At 35.4% G+C, this 18,090-nt stretch overlaps 1 protein-coding gene across 1 annotated transcript in view; it reads right to left on the bottom strand.

The window, feature by feature from the left end:
• PKIA (cAMP-dependent protein kinase inhibitor alpha) overlaps positions 1-15,780 on the bottom strand; it is an 88,988-nt gene extending 73,208 nt beyond the window's left edge. The window contains exon 1 of the mRNA XM_010367770.2: positions 15,614-15,780. The gene's annotated coding sequence lies outside the window, so the exon portion shown is untranslated. The remainder of the gene's footprint in view (positions 1-15,613) is intronic.
• Positions 15,781-18,090: the final 2,310 nt, after the last annotated feature.

Genomic DNA, 18,090 nt, shown 5'->3' with positions numbered 1-18,090 from the left:
TTTGTATTTAATATTTTTAGTAGAGAAGGGATTTCGCCATGTTGGCCAGGCTGGTCTTGAATTCCTGGTCTTAAGTGATCTGCCTGCCTCAGCCTTCCAAAGTGCTGGGATTACATAGGCGTGAGCCACTGCATCCAGCCTGCTTTGTATCTTTAGGTACATAGTGACCCTATGCAATAGTAAAATATGGCTCAGTGAATATTCAGTTAAATCTGACCAATCAGAAAAATTTCTTCCTTCTTAGGGAAACAGTTATGACAGAAATGAGCAGGGGTGGGCTGGAGTGGGATGAAGATGCTTTCCTTTGGCTAAAAGCTCTAAATTTGTTTTTTTTCCTCTCATAATTTAAGCCTAATTTAAAACCTTACTAAAATTTGTGGACTTTTATAAAAAGTAAATTTTTATTATTAAATAAGCTGAGAATGTTGGGGGTGAAAAAAGACCTAATAATTTTAAGAAAAGATAGAATTATTGCTGTGAAAATTACTCAAGTTGGAAAAATAATAGGTACTAGACTTAATACCTGGGTGATGAAATAATTTGTACAACAAACCCCCATGACACAAGTTTACCTATATAACAAACCTGCACATGTACCCCCTGAACTGAAAAGTTTAAAAGTTACTTGAATTTTATTTGTTCCAAATATAAGACTGCTATTGTATTTCAGTTACGGTTATTACTAAATTGAAATTCACTTGCTATCTCCATCTGATAATATTACCACATACTTCACCACTGAACATTTAAGACTATTTTCTGTTGAAATCTTTACAAGTCCTTAAATCGAACTTCATTATAAATTATAGCACAGCATGTCAACCAGCTAGCAGGAATTTGCCATCTCTCCTGCCTTCCTCCCTCTCTCTCCTCCTTCCCTTTCTTTCCACAAAGCAATTAAATGGGCACACAACAAAGAGTAGGGATCCAAACCTTTATAATAACAATAGCAGTGGAATGTGGAGTCTCACAACAGACCACCTGGTGTTTAAATCCTATCTGTGTGCTTTATTAGCTGTGTGACTACAGGTACTTTACTCAATTGTTCTGTGCCTCAATTTTCCCATCTGTCAAAAAGGTAGTAATAATGCCTACCTTTTAGGGCTGTTAGGAGAAATTCATTTGGTTTTAGAACAGTGCTTAGCACATAGTAAGCACAATAACTGTTACATTATTTTTCACTTCTGTGAATATACAAAACATTAACATTTGTATCCTTAGCCTCAAAAGTTAATGATCACTGATGTGAATAGCTGGTCAGCTAAATGGAGGAAAAATGCTATTTCTTCAGTTTCTCATTTGGCTTTTTCAACTGAAAACCAGAATCACTAATTTCTGGCATTATCAGTTGTCAGTAAACAGTATCAAGCCATGATATTTTTGAGAAGGTTCTGAATATTTGCAATGAAGAGAACTAAGAAAGGGTAGAACATAAACTCTTTGATTTGGCTGATCCCAAGTGAAGGATGAAATTAATGATGAAAAATATAAAAACTCCACTGAAAATTCATACAGAAAGAACCTCAAGTACTTACAACATACTTGGAATTCAAATGACAGCAAATGACTAATTCTTAAATCAAGAACTCTTCACTAAAATTAAAAATATAAATGCTTTCTTTTTCATGCTTTCTTGTAGGCGGCGAAAGGGTACTTAGTAGGTGTCAGGCTATTTTAAAAAGCAGGTTATAGTGGTATTTCAGAAGCATTATAAATCTAAGGCAGCTCTTATAAGTGACCTGTTTTCAAAAAATTTTATCCTTAACAAAAGCTTGGTAGAAATCCATTGAAACTTCCCTATGTAGTTAAAGGAGAGAATTCTGTGAATTTCATTTATCTTTTAAAATAATAGATTATATTACTGCATCTTACACTTAGGTTGCCAATTATATAAATCATGTTCTAGTAAGGACCAAAACTTACTACTTAAATTAGACCTAGCAAATGTGTGTGTATATAATAAAATGATATAATCTCATGAATGTCAGCATTATATCGATGCAAACTAGACAGGCATATTTAACACAGGTAAGTGATCAGCAATGTCAATGTTTATTTTTTAAGCAATCCAACTCTTCAAATGAAGCCATGGTATACTCAAAAGGAGCTGTTGATTAGACACAAAGATATGGTGAAAAAAATAAGTTTAATTAAATCTAAGAATCTGTTTAACATGTTCATCTTTGGGTTGATGAAAGTAAATAACCCTTACAGATTTTCCTAGTTCAGGATCCAGTGAGGTTTGTAAGTGAATTTATAACTAGAAGCAGACCAGGTTTATTTCCATGTTTGTGCTTAACTCTTAAACACATCAGTTCCTATAGGATAGAGGGCAGCACTAGATTGGCCATGGCACAAAACTGGCTTGAATTCTTGCTCTAACACTTAGTAATTGTGTATACTGCTTAAGCGAGCAAATTACTAAATTTCATGAACTTCGAATTCACTGTCTGCAAAATAAGGACGATTCTAGTTCTACCAACTTTAGAGAGTTGGTATTGTCCAATAGACAGTTGTTATAAAAATGCTTTGAAAATTATGTGATACTTAAAAATAGAATTTATTATCATAATTTTAGGATGAGGGAAAACTTACCTTCTTCTATATTTAATATTTTCAAGGTCAGCCTAGATTTTCCAGAAATCTACATAAAAAGTGAACATTTCAGCCACACTCTTAGCAATGTTTAGATGGTAAAGAACATCCAAAAGTGAATTTCTTTTTACACAATTCTACAAGTAATATATACACATTGAATAAATTTGGAAATAAATGTGATCTCACTGACTCTCTGCTTCTTGATTTAACCATTGATAATTGACTTCTAAATTTCCTTTTAATATTTTCCTCTATGTATGCATCATTTATTGTTTAATGGTCTAGTCTTAGCACTTAACATTTTACAAAAAAATTATATGTTATCTTATACTCTAAGAATCTTACAACACTTAATAGTAAAGGCAACACCTGTGACCTGGTATGCAAATGAATAAAAGTTTAGCATAAATAATCTAAATATATTCAAAACTTGTATGTTTTAAAGGATATTCCCATACTTTTGTTTGTTTGATCATTTCATATATTTCAGACTATTTCAATATTTATATTTAACTATGCACACATTTTAATTAGTATTCTTAAATAAAAAATGTTTAAAAAAGACTGATCCACTTGAAAACTGACATAAAAACTCAAGAAAGCTTTCTTTTACTTAAGTGAAGTGGTAGATATAAAAGCATTATAGGAATATAGATCATACTTGAGTTTAAATGAAAATCTGATTAAATGCTATAGAATTGTTGCCCATTCCATATTTTGTTAATAATTGTGAAGATGAGAATTACAGAGAATGATTGAGCATTAGTCATCTATTGATCACACTACTGAGATAACACTGATGTGGTATGATGAATTTGCAAAAAAGGAAGTAGCAGGTATATTTTATTGTCAAAGGTTATCTATCAGTTGGCAAATCATTTTATAGGCTATAAATGATGTTCTAAAATAAATCATTTTGTTAATATCGATATCTGTAAGCTATATCTTAGTATATTATTAATAGGGCAGACACTCTGAACCATGGCTCTTTTTGCCTTTCTGATGCATTTAGTAGAGACACCAATTACTAGAAACCAGAACAGTAACTCCAATAACCTTTAAATTAATTTTGACCCTAAAGTTGGAGCAATTTCAACATTAGTTGGTATATTTACACTAAATTAAAATTTCTAAGCTAGTATTAAAATTAATAAAGTTTATATGAAATATGAGTATGTAACACTTAATAAAAATAAAAACACTAAAGAAATGTCATAAATATTTGTGTTCTAGAAATGATCCAGAAGGAATTTCATTTTTTTTCTATATAGATGGGGTCTCGCTACAGTACAAGCTGATCTCTAACTCTTGGCCTCAAGTGATCCCCCACCATGGCCACTCAAAGTGCTAAGTACAGGCATGAGCCACCATGCCTGGACTTGTAATTTTTTTTTTCTTGTAGAGACAGGGTCTCACTATGTTGGCCAGGCTGGTCTTGAACTTGTGGCCATAAGTGACCCTCCTGCCTCAGCCTCCTGAGTCACTGAGATTACTGGCATGAGCCACTGCACCCAGTCCCATATTTTAGGCATTTAACATTAAGAGAGATGTATTCCAGAGTTAATTTTAGAAACATCACTTTGTTGTGGTTATATCTTCTAATTGACAGTTCTGGCCTTTAAGCATTTTTGAATTGTAGAACTAATCAGTTATAAAGCAGAAGAGAAACTCAATGATCCAACTCATAGCATTTGTTAAAATAAGCCTCTGTATAATAGTGTTATGAAACAAAGTTAAAATGAAGCAGAATCAAAAATAGGCACCATTAATCAACAAATGGCTATTTTTAAAAATCTAGTTAAAAGTATACTACTTGGGTTAGGGAACTGAGGAAGACTAAATTAAATGCCAGACCAAGTTTGGTTCTCTTACTGTACTTGAACAAATTTTAGTATTTTTGGCCTACGTCCTACCTTGGGGCTATTTAACTGCAGTTCTCAACTTTCTAACTTTCCTAAGAGAAGGCATGTTACTAGCAGGAAGTATAGAAAAAGAACTGAAATGTCCCATGGTACGGTTTCCTTCCTCCCTTTATCTACTCATTCTCCAAAATAAAAAGGGAGAAATACCTAACAAACAGATCTGACAATTCACAAAGAACAAGTCTATATTCTGAAAAACTTGATTTAAATAAGAACCTTCCAAGTTAGAACTTTGTGAGACACTAAAAAATTATGGCATGAAACATAGATGTACAAAATAATTTATTACGCATTGGACAATGTATTCCTCAAGACAGAAAAGCTGATGGAAGGCCAAATAACTTATGGATTAAAAAAATAACAAAATGAAACAGGTGCATTTTTCAAGCTGAAAGGCAACTATGCTATTTTTCTCACATACTTGGACAGTAGTTATAACCTGGCAAGATCTAGTTCAGAAAAGCTTAGATAAATATATACTTTAAAATTAATATGACAAATATAGCAATCTGAAATAGGTAAATTCATAGTCATACTCATTCATTAAATAAATCACTTTAAAAATCTTAAACATATTCTTGTAACTTTGAAAAACAAACTGCCAGTGAAAAAAGTAAGTTTTCCTTGCTGAACTTGGTTCTGGAAACAAAGATTTTTCACATGCTTTTCCAAGCACTTGTCTCTTTATTTTAAATCAAATCAAACTTTCAAGGAATTAAATATTTGAAATAGGAAGAAAATATTAATGAATACATACATAGATACATATATACATAATTGGTTAAATATAGTTTACAATATACATAAAATATATGTGTACTTGTATGTACATATATGTTTAAAGCAGGTATTTTCAGTGTTTCCAACATCTCATCTTAAAATCAGACTATGCCCAAATTTACCCCTCAAGCCTTTGGCAAATAGCCAATCAATTCAGCATTTAAATAGGGATTAACAATATTGGCTTGGAGATTTAAGACAAACTTATACTGATGATTTATACTTTTTACTTGAAAGAATGAAGTTATTCTATTCTCAGGAACACATGAAGAGACTCTACTAATGGCAGTAAATTATTAACAAATTTGGCTGCAGTTCTTGCTCACCACAAAAATTCTCCCCTGTGAATAACTGTGATTGACATATTCAATGTAAGGTCCCAGGCAGTTTTTGTACTTGTTTTTTAAAACCCAAATGGCCTGTATCAATAACAGAAAGCCATATAAGAAAAAAATGTAAAATTGTGTGCTTTGCAAGCCCAACAAAAATTGTCATCATACTAATGTAAGTATATCATTAAAAATGCAGCTTTTATAGGCTGGTGTTTCTACTAGTAAAGGTTCCACATTAAGTGAGGCTCTATTTTTTTTTTTTTAATTTTAGTTTAACAGTTTTGCTATTCAACAAATCTAATCAGTAGCACCTAGTAATAAGTCCCTGAATACTAATGCTTGCACAGTCTCTGTAAATTCTTTGGGCTTCAATAAAATAGACATGTATCACAGACCAACAAGAGTATGACCTACAGTGGAGTTACAGTTTAATTTTTAGTTTTGGACAACTTAATAATATGAAACTTCTCCAATAGTTACACATTGAAACAACAACAACTATTTGAGTTAGCCAAATAGCAGGATCTTCAAAGGCTTTTGACATTCCTATTTTATATGGCACTTTGCTTCTGAAATAAGCACCCTTATGTAATGCCCGTGATATCATTTCTGATAATGAGCCAGTGAAACAAGTGATTAGACATGTGGTACAATTCAAAGAAAATAAGATGAAGAATTAATAGCCAGTTGACTTTTGCCAGGTGATCTAATCAACTACTTGAGAGTTAAAAATAGAAGCTAGGTCTAATTCCCACAGCCACTGCTGATCAGAGCCTAACAACCTCTCCTGACACTGGCACTATCTGCATTAAGACATTTTCCAGTGAGATTCAGGGTCATTTCAAGGCTTAGTTTAACTTACATGGGGAGGGGTAGAAAAAGTAATTCATGAACATTTGGGAAAAGATGTAGTAATGAGGTCTGGCTATATAAGTTGTCAGTGGAAATAAAAATGATAAAAATGGAAAACATTAACCTTTACCATGTATATTTCAGACACTTCACTAAGTTCTCCTTTATGTTATCTTCTTTCATCTTCACCACAACTCGGTGATTTTCCTGTTTTAAATATCAGGAAACAACTCACAGAGGTTGAGTAATGTATAAATCACACAGCTAGTAAGTGGTAAAGGTATGATTCAAAGCCCAAATTCATTTCCTGAAAGACATGATCTGGATATAAGTGGTAGCCAAAATGTCCCCAAATAAATAAATAAAAATAAATAGCAAAAGGGAGGAGGAAAGCCCAGTGATCAGAATATATTCATGATAATGGTTAGAGCTTCTTGATTGAACTTGAAAATGATCAAAAGTTGCCTGAGAGCTCTGAGAATAAAATTGTTACAACTTTACAGTCAGACATTTTGAGATTAACCTAATTGCTTTGCTTTCGTAACACCGCAATGCCATTTTATTTCATTTTCCATTTTGTTTATTAGGAAAAAATTTAAACATTTAAGTATTGCCTAAAAATGTTAGTGATCTTTCTTTTCTAAATAGATGAGCAAGATGCCAACATTCATCCTCTCATTTGATGGACTGTTTAATGTCAGATAATTTTAGTGTCAGGTTTGAATTTTGTGGTGAAATGTCACTCCAACACATCTCGTGAAGATGTGACAGACGGGCCCACTATCTCGCACCTGTATGCAGGTTGAAAACATTTTCAATGGATAGTAACTGTACTTAATTATGATTGTGTTCTTTACAATAAATGAGATTGAAAAAGAGATGCAGACAAAAGAAGTGCTGACTAATACTCTATCGTTATAATCTCTGTCTTGCATTCTGAGTTTTCTAAAAGTCCCCATCTGCTGTAGTTGAAAATGGGAATGTCTTGTTTTCTGCCCTGGGTAAGTAGACGGTGCATGGTTAAGTGTCTCGAACTACTTACTAGATAAATTCCAGTAAAATATGATTCACTTCTAAATTTCAACTTATACCCCAGAGGGAAACGAGTATAGTTTTAAAAGAATCAGGGGAGAGGGTAGTTTTATCTATAATTCACTCCTACCACATCTACAAAAGGAATCACAATGAGCTTGTGTAGAATACCAATCATTTTGTATTGGGGGATAGCTTTCAAAAATAAATGGTATTAGTTCATTTTGTTGTTCAATTAATATTTTGTAATCTCCTATAGTAAAGCCCTGTACCATAGTGGCCACTTGAGTTACAGAAATTTTTATGTTGTTGATATTTTACTTATGAAATAACAATTTATATTTATTGAGTACTTAGAGTATATGATGCTGATAAGCTCCCCAGAAATCTTAACATTGATAAAATATGTCAAATGCTACTTTTTCATGCTTTGCTTTGAAATCCTGAGTTATTCTCTAATCTGGAGAAGATGAAAAAAATGTAATTTAGATTTCTATAGGATCACCAGCTGTATGTTAGCCAACTTTTATCAACGGAGAGTCTCAACAGGTACATTTTTAGTTATCATAAAACCCTTTTGTACTGATTATTAGGTAATTCTTATAAATATGGGCATGTAACAAATAGTTAAGAATATCAGCCTCATTTTGTTTCAGCTTGACTCACTGCAGAAAAGCACAAATTTGAGAAAGCCATTTCCCCAAGAGCTACTCACTTCCTTGAGAGCCACATGAGAGACTAACTTGGATGACAGTGACTTGTCATAATTTATTTTTGATGGCACTAGTTTAAAAAAGTGGTAAAATAGTCGTTTCAGAATAAATTGTTTTTAAAAATCCATTATTCTTCAGTGAGTATACCTTATAAATAGAAACCCATATATATATCATGTTCCTTTACTAAATTGTATATTATATTACCATAGTTACTCTTTAGAATTTTCTAGTCTTTAAATCTAAATTTGTATTTGAGTGATTTTGACAGATTATTTCTAGTGATTCCATTGGGTGCCCACCAATTTCAGATTCAATGTTATTTCTGCAAGTCCCAGCAAAATCACATTTTGTAAATGGATAAGAGGTCTTAACATTCTGGTTATTTTCTCCTACATTTCAATTATCAGAGAAGCTGAGTATGAAAGATCATGGAGAGTTGTGCAAGAATTGTATTAAAGGTATTACTGACTTTTCTGTGTTTATTCGGTCAGATTCTGCAGTATATAAGTGAGGAATGCAGCAGGCTGTGTTGCTGTGACCATTGCAATGACCAAAACACTGCTGCTTCTACCCTTTGGTCTCATAACCACAGCAGCGCATTAAGAAGGTGTGGCCATGGTGTTGCTTATTCAGGCCAAGATCAGAATGCTGATTTGTTTTACATCTGTTTTTCAAAGAGGGTTTCATCAAACAACCATAAAGATAGAGGTAAACCATAGGATAAATGTTTATTAATAATTCCCTCCACCCCAATCAACCGAAGAAAAAGCATACTTTAAAATGCAGTTGTGACATGTCTAGGGTCAGCTACACTATGGAGTGTGTCTGTCCAACTAAATAAATGTTCTTGCAACCCTTTAGTTTTAAGTAGCTACTCAAATATATAAGACATGTTGCTCCATCTTTGCCCTTTCAGCATTTTAGTGTTTAATTAAAAACTGACGCAATCTCCAGCAAGTCTTCCGCTTCTCTCCTGGCCAATGCAATAGAGACTGTCTTCTGCTGAGGAGGATGGTTACAAGTCTTGCCAGTTCTGTTTATACTTCACATATGCCAAATATTTTGTAGTTTAGCTTAAATAAGACACTCTTATCACTAGGCTTTATTATTATTATATTTCAGAATAAACTAAAAATAGTACATTAAAGAGAAACTAAGAAAAAAATAAAATATTTACCATAATGTAGGTACATAAATTTGAACAAAAAAACAGAACAAATTTTAGATTAGGTTTGATACGAATAACCTATTGCTGGTGCAAACAAACAAAATTCCTAAAAACTATCTAGAGATGTTTCTACTATTCCATATTGTTATTACAAGACTTAACTGACATCTATGATGCACTTTGTCATCTATGATGACAAAATGTATGATTGAGAGACTTTAATTCTCTCAATACTTGTGAATATTTCCTCCATGAACTGGAAATGAAAAAAGTGAGAATATTTCCTTGCTCGGATCATGTTCAGTGAATTTCCTTATAGTATCTGCATTCATTTTTAAAATAGTATGAAAGGGTTCCAGAACATTCAGTAATACTATCTGTTGCAGAATGTTAGGATTTTTATAGTCTGTGTACTACAGTATTTAGAGTATTCAAACTATAAATATCTGGGCATAATCTTTGACCCAACAATACCACTCCAAGCATTCTTTGATCAAAAGTAAAAGTACCAACATATAAAGACATATGTATTAATTTACTTTGTTTATTACCACATAGCTTGAAGTCACAAAACAATTTGGAATTAAGTAAATGTTTTTCAATGGGTTTTGACCAAATAAATCATGGCACCTTCATAATGTACATTACTTGACATCTATGGAAGATAATATGGTGGTGTTATATGCTAGCCAGGTTTAATGTAACAGAAAGAATGTACTGAAAGTGTTTTGTAATTCAAAATTACCATGTGTTATATACATACAATGAAATAGTATTCAGCCTTAAAAAGGAATGAAGTTTTGATACGTGCTGAAATATGGATGAACTTTGAAAACATTTATACTAAGTGAAAGAAGCTTGAGACAAAAGGACAAACATTGTGTAATTCCACTTCTGAGGTAGCTAGAATATGCAAATTCATAGGTACATAGAGTAGAACAGTGTTTAGCAGGGGCTGGGGGAATGAACAGTCATTGTTTAATGTGTATAGAATTTCTGTTTGTGATAATGAGAAGGTTCTGAAAACTGATAATGGTGATGGTGGCCCAACATTGTTAATTATACAGTTAAAAATAGCTAAAACAGTAAATTTTATGTATATTTTACCATAAATAAATTTTTAATTATAAAATCTATAAAATATAAACTTACCTGATATGGAGCATATTATAAAGTTTTCATGGCATTTTACTTATTTTAGATGCTTATATAATTATAATCTTATTTTGGTACAAAAGAAGGTATTTGGGAAATGTAAAGAAAGTAACAGCTTAAGTTGTCCTTTTGAGTTTTCTATCTTTCCATTTCTGTTTTTTTTTTTTTTTCCAGACTAATGTTGTTCTTGCCACACCTCTTTGAATGTTCTTTGAATACATCAACAGGAACCATGCTTGCTAGTACCGGTCCCTTTAAATATCAGCTGAGAATCTGAATGCATTTTTATGAATCTAAAATGATATGCAGCTCTTTCAGGCTGGCGCTTGTTTTAGAACCTAGGAGGGATGAACATAAATTATCTTTCTTTCCTTAACTTGGCAAAAACAAATATATTACTGCAGATGGCATTACCATAAAGAAATATTAATATTGAGACAGTTAATAAGTTCATCCTAAGAGAACTGAATATATTCCAAAGTGGACTACACCAGTCAACTGCTGGCAATGTTTTCCCACATATGTGGCAGTACGATACTCTTAAGTCTGAGAACAGTTTCTTTTTTGTAAAAATGGCTTTGATTAGAAAACCTTAAATAAGTCATTTGGAATGTGTAATGTTCGGAGCTCCCTTTCCTGCCTTTTCTGTGAATCAAGGTTCTTCAAGTCACTATTTTCACTAGCACTTGCTTCCTAGTCATCAGCTGTCTTCATGTCAGTGTTAGTGAAGGGCTGTCATTTCAGGTCTTAAAGCAGGGAGAACAATAGAAGGAAAACCTCATCTCAAGTACTGGAAATGTAAGGGCTAACAAAGGTACATACATATTGTCCAGGGGAGCACAAATAGATGTTCTTTAACCATTCTGTAAAGACAGCTTTAGTGAATACACAAACACCTGCATTTGTATGCAAAATTATATGTGTATGCTTCTGTATGTACTTGCGGAGAAGATGTACAAACTTTACTAAGTTATCAAAAGTTTGGGATGTTAACCTAAAAGTTTAAAAAGCTGGAAAGATTAATCACAAAACTTGAAACTATTCTGATGGCTCTGACTTTGTGTTTTTACAATCTTTCCCTTACTCTGTTACTCTTCAAAGAGAGGATGGTAATATGGAAAAAAAAATCTCTGCCATTCAGGTGACATCTGTGAGCCTAGGTTTTCTCAGTGTAAAATTCTCATATAGTATAAACATCAAATGATAAACCAAAGATGAAAGTCCCTAGAAGAGTGGCTTGAAACAAGATAAATTCTCATATGCGTAAGGTGCCTTCTCCTGCTAGAATGCAATAATATTGAAAGCAGGTACAATGTCTTCATTAAAGATTTGTTTTGCTATGCTAACCATGCTTTTAGTATACATTTAAGGACGTTTAAGCTCACAATACCTTTTGTAGATTTAAAGATTTGAATCGTATATTTACTATTATTATAAAGATTTTTAAAAAAAAACAAATTAGCATTTGCACATATATTGAGAACTTGGCTGGTGGAGAAGGGTAGGTAGATAGATTTATAACTCTGGAAAATAACTTATTTCTTCACTAAAATCAAATTGCTGAACAGCTATAATACATATATGTAGGTAGGCACCATAGAGTTGCAGGTAATCAAAACTTATTCCCAGACCCTGCTTTCTTAGAAGAGCAGACAAAGCATGTTCACATGAAGGATAACCCAAAATAGAATGTGCTATAGGAATTTAAACAAGAGAGGGACACATCTGATGGGGGAAGGAAGGTGGGTATGGGGAAGGCTTCATAAATGAGTCAGTATCGAGGTGAACAAGGTTTCAACATGTAACAGGATGGGCTAAAAGAATAAATGAAAACATATAGGCATGCCACCATCGGGTACAAATTGGAAAGAAGATTCACTTGGTTGAGGTTGGGCATGGGGTACTTTAAGGGAATTAGTGACAGATTAAGAGATATCACAGTGCCTGATACATGGTACTTAATACCTTTTAAACACAAATATTTAATCAAAGAAGAACATAGAAGAGAACGTATAAAATGAATAGGATGAAATATTATAGAAATCTGGCAATTAAGAGGTCATTGGCAACTTTCAAAATAGTACTTTTTTCTACCTATTCTCAGTGGAGTCACTGGTTGAATAGAAATGACATTACTCTTTGAGCTTTATTATTGCTATTCTTTATCCATTTCAAAATTTCATAACTTTTAAAAAAGTTTTTATTTTATTTTTTAATTTGAGACAAGGTTTCATTCTGTTACCCTGGTTGAAGTACAGTGGTGCCATCATGGCTCACTGTAGCCTCAAACTCCTGGGCTCAAGCAATCCTCCTGCCTCAGCCTCAAATCTTAAGGCTATTTCAATTGTAGCCAATGGCAGTAATGCAGCACCAGAAAAAGATATTTTGTTATAAGAGGGCAACTTTGACTCCTAAATTTTTACTCTCTAAATTTCTGGTAACACCGCCTAGCAGACTAAACATTTTTTTTTTTTTTAACACAATTGGAAAGCAGTAGATTAACTTCAGTTCTATCTTGTCAAACACAAAAGTTCCTGCAGTTCATTTAGTATCTAGTCATTTAGCATCTAATCATGCACATCCTTCCATTTTTCATTCCTCTTTCAATTCTGAACACCAGCCAATTAGTTTTTCCTCTCCCTAGGAAACATTTTAAGGAAAGGAAATAAAGTCATAAATCAGTTTCAGACATAAAATCATACATATATTTCTGCTTAGGGTTCTAAATTTAGAAACTTTCCTCAAACTTGTTTAAACATAACAAAGTCCAAATTCAGAAATCCCTTGAGTTTGATTATCTTCCTCAGTTGTACTAAAATGAAAATTAAATTTTCTAACTTGTTTTCTTCTTAACAAGATTTCTCCAACTCCATTTCATAAATTAGTGGGTTCAACTCACCTGCAAAATCATTAGCAAGTATTATTCCACCGTAGGCAGCATCAATCTCCTAATCCTGAAACTATTTCCTGCCAAAGAGTTTTGTTTCTTCAGAAAGTAAATGATAGACACTTTGAATTTCTAACCATCATTAGGATATTCTCACGCATTTGCTCTTCAACAGAAAGGTGACTGTCAACATTACAGAAACTGCATTGTATTTCTAAGATGAATTGTACTAATCTGCATTTCATATACCTTAGGTTTATTTAGAACAATTATATTAAAATTATTCTTCTATATTAATATTTATTATTACTTATTCTTCAGCATAATGATGTATATGGTTAAGTATTTTAATACTAGAAAAAAGGTGGTAGAATAGAGGGTTTGTTGTTGATCTTGTTCTTTGTTACCTTTTAATGTGACTGAGTAAAAATTCTAGAATCTCAAGAAGTTAATATTCCAAACCAAAACCCTGTTTGACACATAATAATAACAACAAAAAAGGGACCTGACTGACCCCAAGGGATGGTTCCTGGAGTGGGTCACTCAGTAGTGGGCTTTGCCCCCCCCCCCCGCCCCCCACACACCCTATGCCTCATATACTGAAGATGGAGACAAAGAAACAAATTCAAATATTTCGAAAGTGTATTTTGTAAAAAAAGAAATTTGCAATCAGAAAGGCAAGAATGATATATAATATGATTAACATGATTTTCCATACTAGTATCTTTGTTTAAAAATAATATTCAAAAAGGAAAGTAAGCAGAGGTAAAATTTTAAGCTACCAATTCTGCCCCTCTTTTTCATTGATCTTCTAATTTAATTTATTAAAATAAAATTGCATGGCTGTTGAGTCAGTCTAATTTCAAGTTTAAAGATAACAGATCTCCCTTTAAATAGAACATTGGCACACAGATACACCACAATCTGGCTTTTTGCAACTGTTCTCTGTTGGTGAAGTGGCAGCACGTTTGCAATCCCCATAACAGCCATCTTAACCATTTCACAGCATATTATTCAAATGTACATCTCTAGGTGGCAACAGGGATAGGCACTTGGGCTCAGTAGCAAGGGGTCTGTGGGGAAAATCCTAGGACGAAGGATATGAACCTGCAAATGGCAAGACAAACTAGAGGATACTCAAATAACCAGGGGCTTAGATTGGGCAGCTCCATTGGCTTTCTGACTGCCTACGGGGAAAGCCTCACTGGAAACTCTTTTGAGGTTATTGAGGAATCCTAGAGGCAAATGGACTCCCCTACCTTTTGGAAACGATTTGTCCCAAATCTTAACAGTTAGCTGTCTCAAAACCCAGCTGGACTAAAATTGCTTCAAGAAAAACTGGATGGACTGGCATTCACATTTTTACTTCTACCTATGCCTATGCATAGGGAACATCCCTCACACTCCAGTGGATTCTATGTGTCCTCTCTAGCTTGCAAGTAGCCACAGTGACTACAGCGAACGGAGTTAATGGGGTACCATGTTGGTACAGGGCTACAAGCAGGATATTTCATTCCATGCATTTGGGGGAAGGACACAGGTAACAGTATACAGGTAGAATACCGAATAAGAAATCTGTGTGAGGCAATGCCCTTTTTGGGACCTTGACAAAATCAGTCATGGAACCCAGGTGGTGGATAAGAGCTGACAAGAGTTGGCCTGTGAATGGGCACAGCATCTCCGAAAAAGATCAATGAAATGATTGACAGAGAAAATGGCAAATGAAGGGAGAAGCGATGTCAAGTGCTGCTCAACCCAAGCTGAACTCCAGGAGATACGAGAAGTTTCCCCTCCAAATAGAGGCTCTTTCTAAAGGTTCAGTCTTGAAGCAGGTGTTTTGACATTGAGAGGGGCACAGAAGGAAGAGAGTAATTCAAATTATTTTACATTTTGAGTCCTCTTCACTGTCTACACGAATCTGGCACTGAAATGGTAGATCACGTTCAAAAGTGTATAGAGGCAAGAACGCCTTCTTTGTTTGCCCAGTAACACTGCTCCTCCAACCTCTGCACTTGGTCGCCTAACATTTCCATCCTAGTTGCTGTTCCTTTTCCCATTGCAGAAAGCAGCGGGGTTCTCCCCTTCTTCCCTCCGAGCTGCAAACCCCATTATTAACCAAGCGGAAAGCTCCACGCAGTGCGGCCAGGGAGCACCGGGGCTGGGCTGCTTACCTTCCCCGGACCTAGTCAGCGCAGGTTCCCGCGCCCGCCGCCACGGGACGCAGTCCCGCCGAGCCCGCCGAGTGCTCGGTCAGCTCGCTCCGGCCCAGGCGCCCCACCTGCCAGCTGCAGCCGTCGCTCGCCGCCGAGCTCCGGCCGCATGAAGTCATCCCCGCCCCGGGCCGGATCACCACATTCCGCGCCAGCCGCAGGGGGAGCGGGGCAGCTCCCGACTCCACGGAAGGCAGCCTGGAACCGGCACCCAACGATCGATGGCCCCCGAGGTTGTGGGTTGGTTTTCTGTTAATGCTTTTACAGTTGCAGCATTGCTGGATTATGGACCGAGAGAGAAGAGCCAGAGGGGGCTTTCTCTGCATAGCGTCCTTGCTCTGAGCGCTCCCCCATCACCCCGGCTGCATGGACTGCTCCATTCGCCAGTGTGGGTTTCCCACCCTCTTCATCTTCCTTATCAGCATTGTTCATTTGGCTGAATTTGAGAGCAGGAATTGTCTTTTAAGATAAACACTCAAGCACTACAAGAACATTTTAAATTGGTAATGAAGCTTTCTAAGCCCTTCTTATCTCGCTCCATCATTCCCCCCAACAGACACACATGCACACATACGCACACACATACACGTACACACACAGCCCAACCACTCACAATTTTGAAAGCTAGAACCTTTCGCCTACGTAATAGAACGGGAATCTCCCAAAAGACTGAAGTGGGGCCAACCGGAGAAAGTGCTCAAAGAAACAGCGGGGTGGCCCCATGATTTTGTTGTGTTTATGGTGCACTTGTGCACAGATGTTCCCTCTAACATCTCTTCCTCCTACTCCCTCTGCTCTGGACCCCCTCCCTTCCCTGCCACATAATTGGACAAACCGTTGTGGTGACAGCTGTAACATTTAGAAATCAAAATGCAGAATCTACATTAGCAGATGACTGTATCTCTTTCTTTCACTAAGGATTTATGAAATTTGCCTTGGGAATGAAACAAGCATGTGTTCATATAAGCCCTTATTAACAAGATTGTTCTCTCTCCCCACCCTACCCCCACCCCACCCCACCCCACCCCCACCCCCACTCCCACCCCCACCCTCCACTTTTGCTTCTTTCCCAAATCTTTCCAGGTTTGAGGGTTGAATGTTTAAGGAAAAATGAGCCTAAATTTGCTCTCTTTGTAGCTGAGCCAGGGTTTCCCCTTAGCTATTGAGTGATTTTCCAGTAGGGAGGTTCCTTGACACTAGGGTTCTGTGGAATGGAGTTCCCTCTTTTAACTTGCCTTGCTGTTCGAATTGACCATCACTTGATACAGGCCAGTTTTACACTATAGATTTGTCCAGCAACCTAAATAGTGCAATTGTACAAGGCCAGGGAAGCACCTTTGCTAAATGAAATGTTTCTATCCCTCTATCAGTCCAAAAGTTAGGTGGTAATGTAGCCAAGAGCTTTCCAACAAAACTTAGAATTCTTGGCCATAGAATGTATGCTCTTTGAAAGTTGGAACAGCTTAATTCATCGCTCTGAGACTCACTTTCATAACATTAGGCCGTTAATATTACCATAGAGCCGGAGATTCTTAATCTGTATAAAAGGGGTATATGAATAGAATTTCAGAGTATGGAATTTGGATGGGAAATTTTCATTTTTAATTCCACTAACCTCTGAAATTTAGCATTTAGCATGTCCTTTAAACATAAATGCAGGCAACAAGCCACAAGAATGTTAGGAGTACCTGTGACTTTGTTACCAATAGAAACAACAGCTAATTCCTTATTGCTGTTTTTGTAGATATCTTAGTATATCGCTACACTGATGTTATAATCAAATCATCATACTTTTTTTATTTAGTAGACTATGTTTTTCAGCTTTGGTATCCAGAAAAATTGAGGAAATAATACAGGGAGTTCCCATATATCTCATTCCCAGTGTCTCCTATTAACATCATACATTAGTATGGTACCTTGGTGTAATTAGTCCATTCTGGCATTGTTATAAAGAACTACCTGAGATTGAGTAATTTATAAAGAAAAGGAGTTTAACTGGCTCATGGTTCTGTAGGCTGTACAGGAAGCATGATTGGGGAAGTCTCAGGAAACTTCTAATCATGATGGAAGGCAAAGGGGAAGCAAGCAGGCCCTAATGGCTGGAGCAGGAGAAAGAGAAGGGGGAGGTGCTCCTCCACACTTTTAAACAGATATCATGAGAACTGACTATCACCAGAAAGGCAAGGGGGAAGTCCTCCCCCATGATCAAGTCACCTCCTGTCATGCCCCTCCTCCAAAATTGGGAATTACAATTTGACATGAGATTTGGGTAGGGACACAAATCTGAACCATATCATTTGGTTACAATCAATGAATCTATATTGATAAATTATTACTAACTAGTCTATAAATAAAATCTAACTACATTTGAGTTTCCCTGGTTTTTACCTAATATCCTTAAATCTGTTCCAGACGTCCATCCAGGATGCCACGCTAAA

This window comes from Rhinopithecus roxellana, chromosome 9 (genome assembly GCF_007565055.1).
Source record: "Rhinopithecus roxellana isolate Shanxi Qingling chromosome 9, ASM756505v1, whole genome shotgun sequence".
Classification (NCBI taxonomy): domain Eukaryota; kingdom Metazoa; phylum Chordata; class Mammalia; order Primates; family Cercopithecidae; genus Rhinopithecus; species Rhinopithecus roxellana.
The sequence above is the reverse complement of the archived record's forward strand: the minus strand, read 5'-3'. Positions and strand labels throughout refer to the sequence as shown.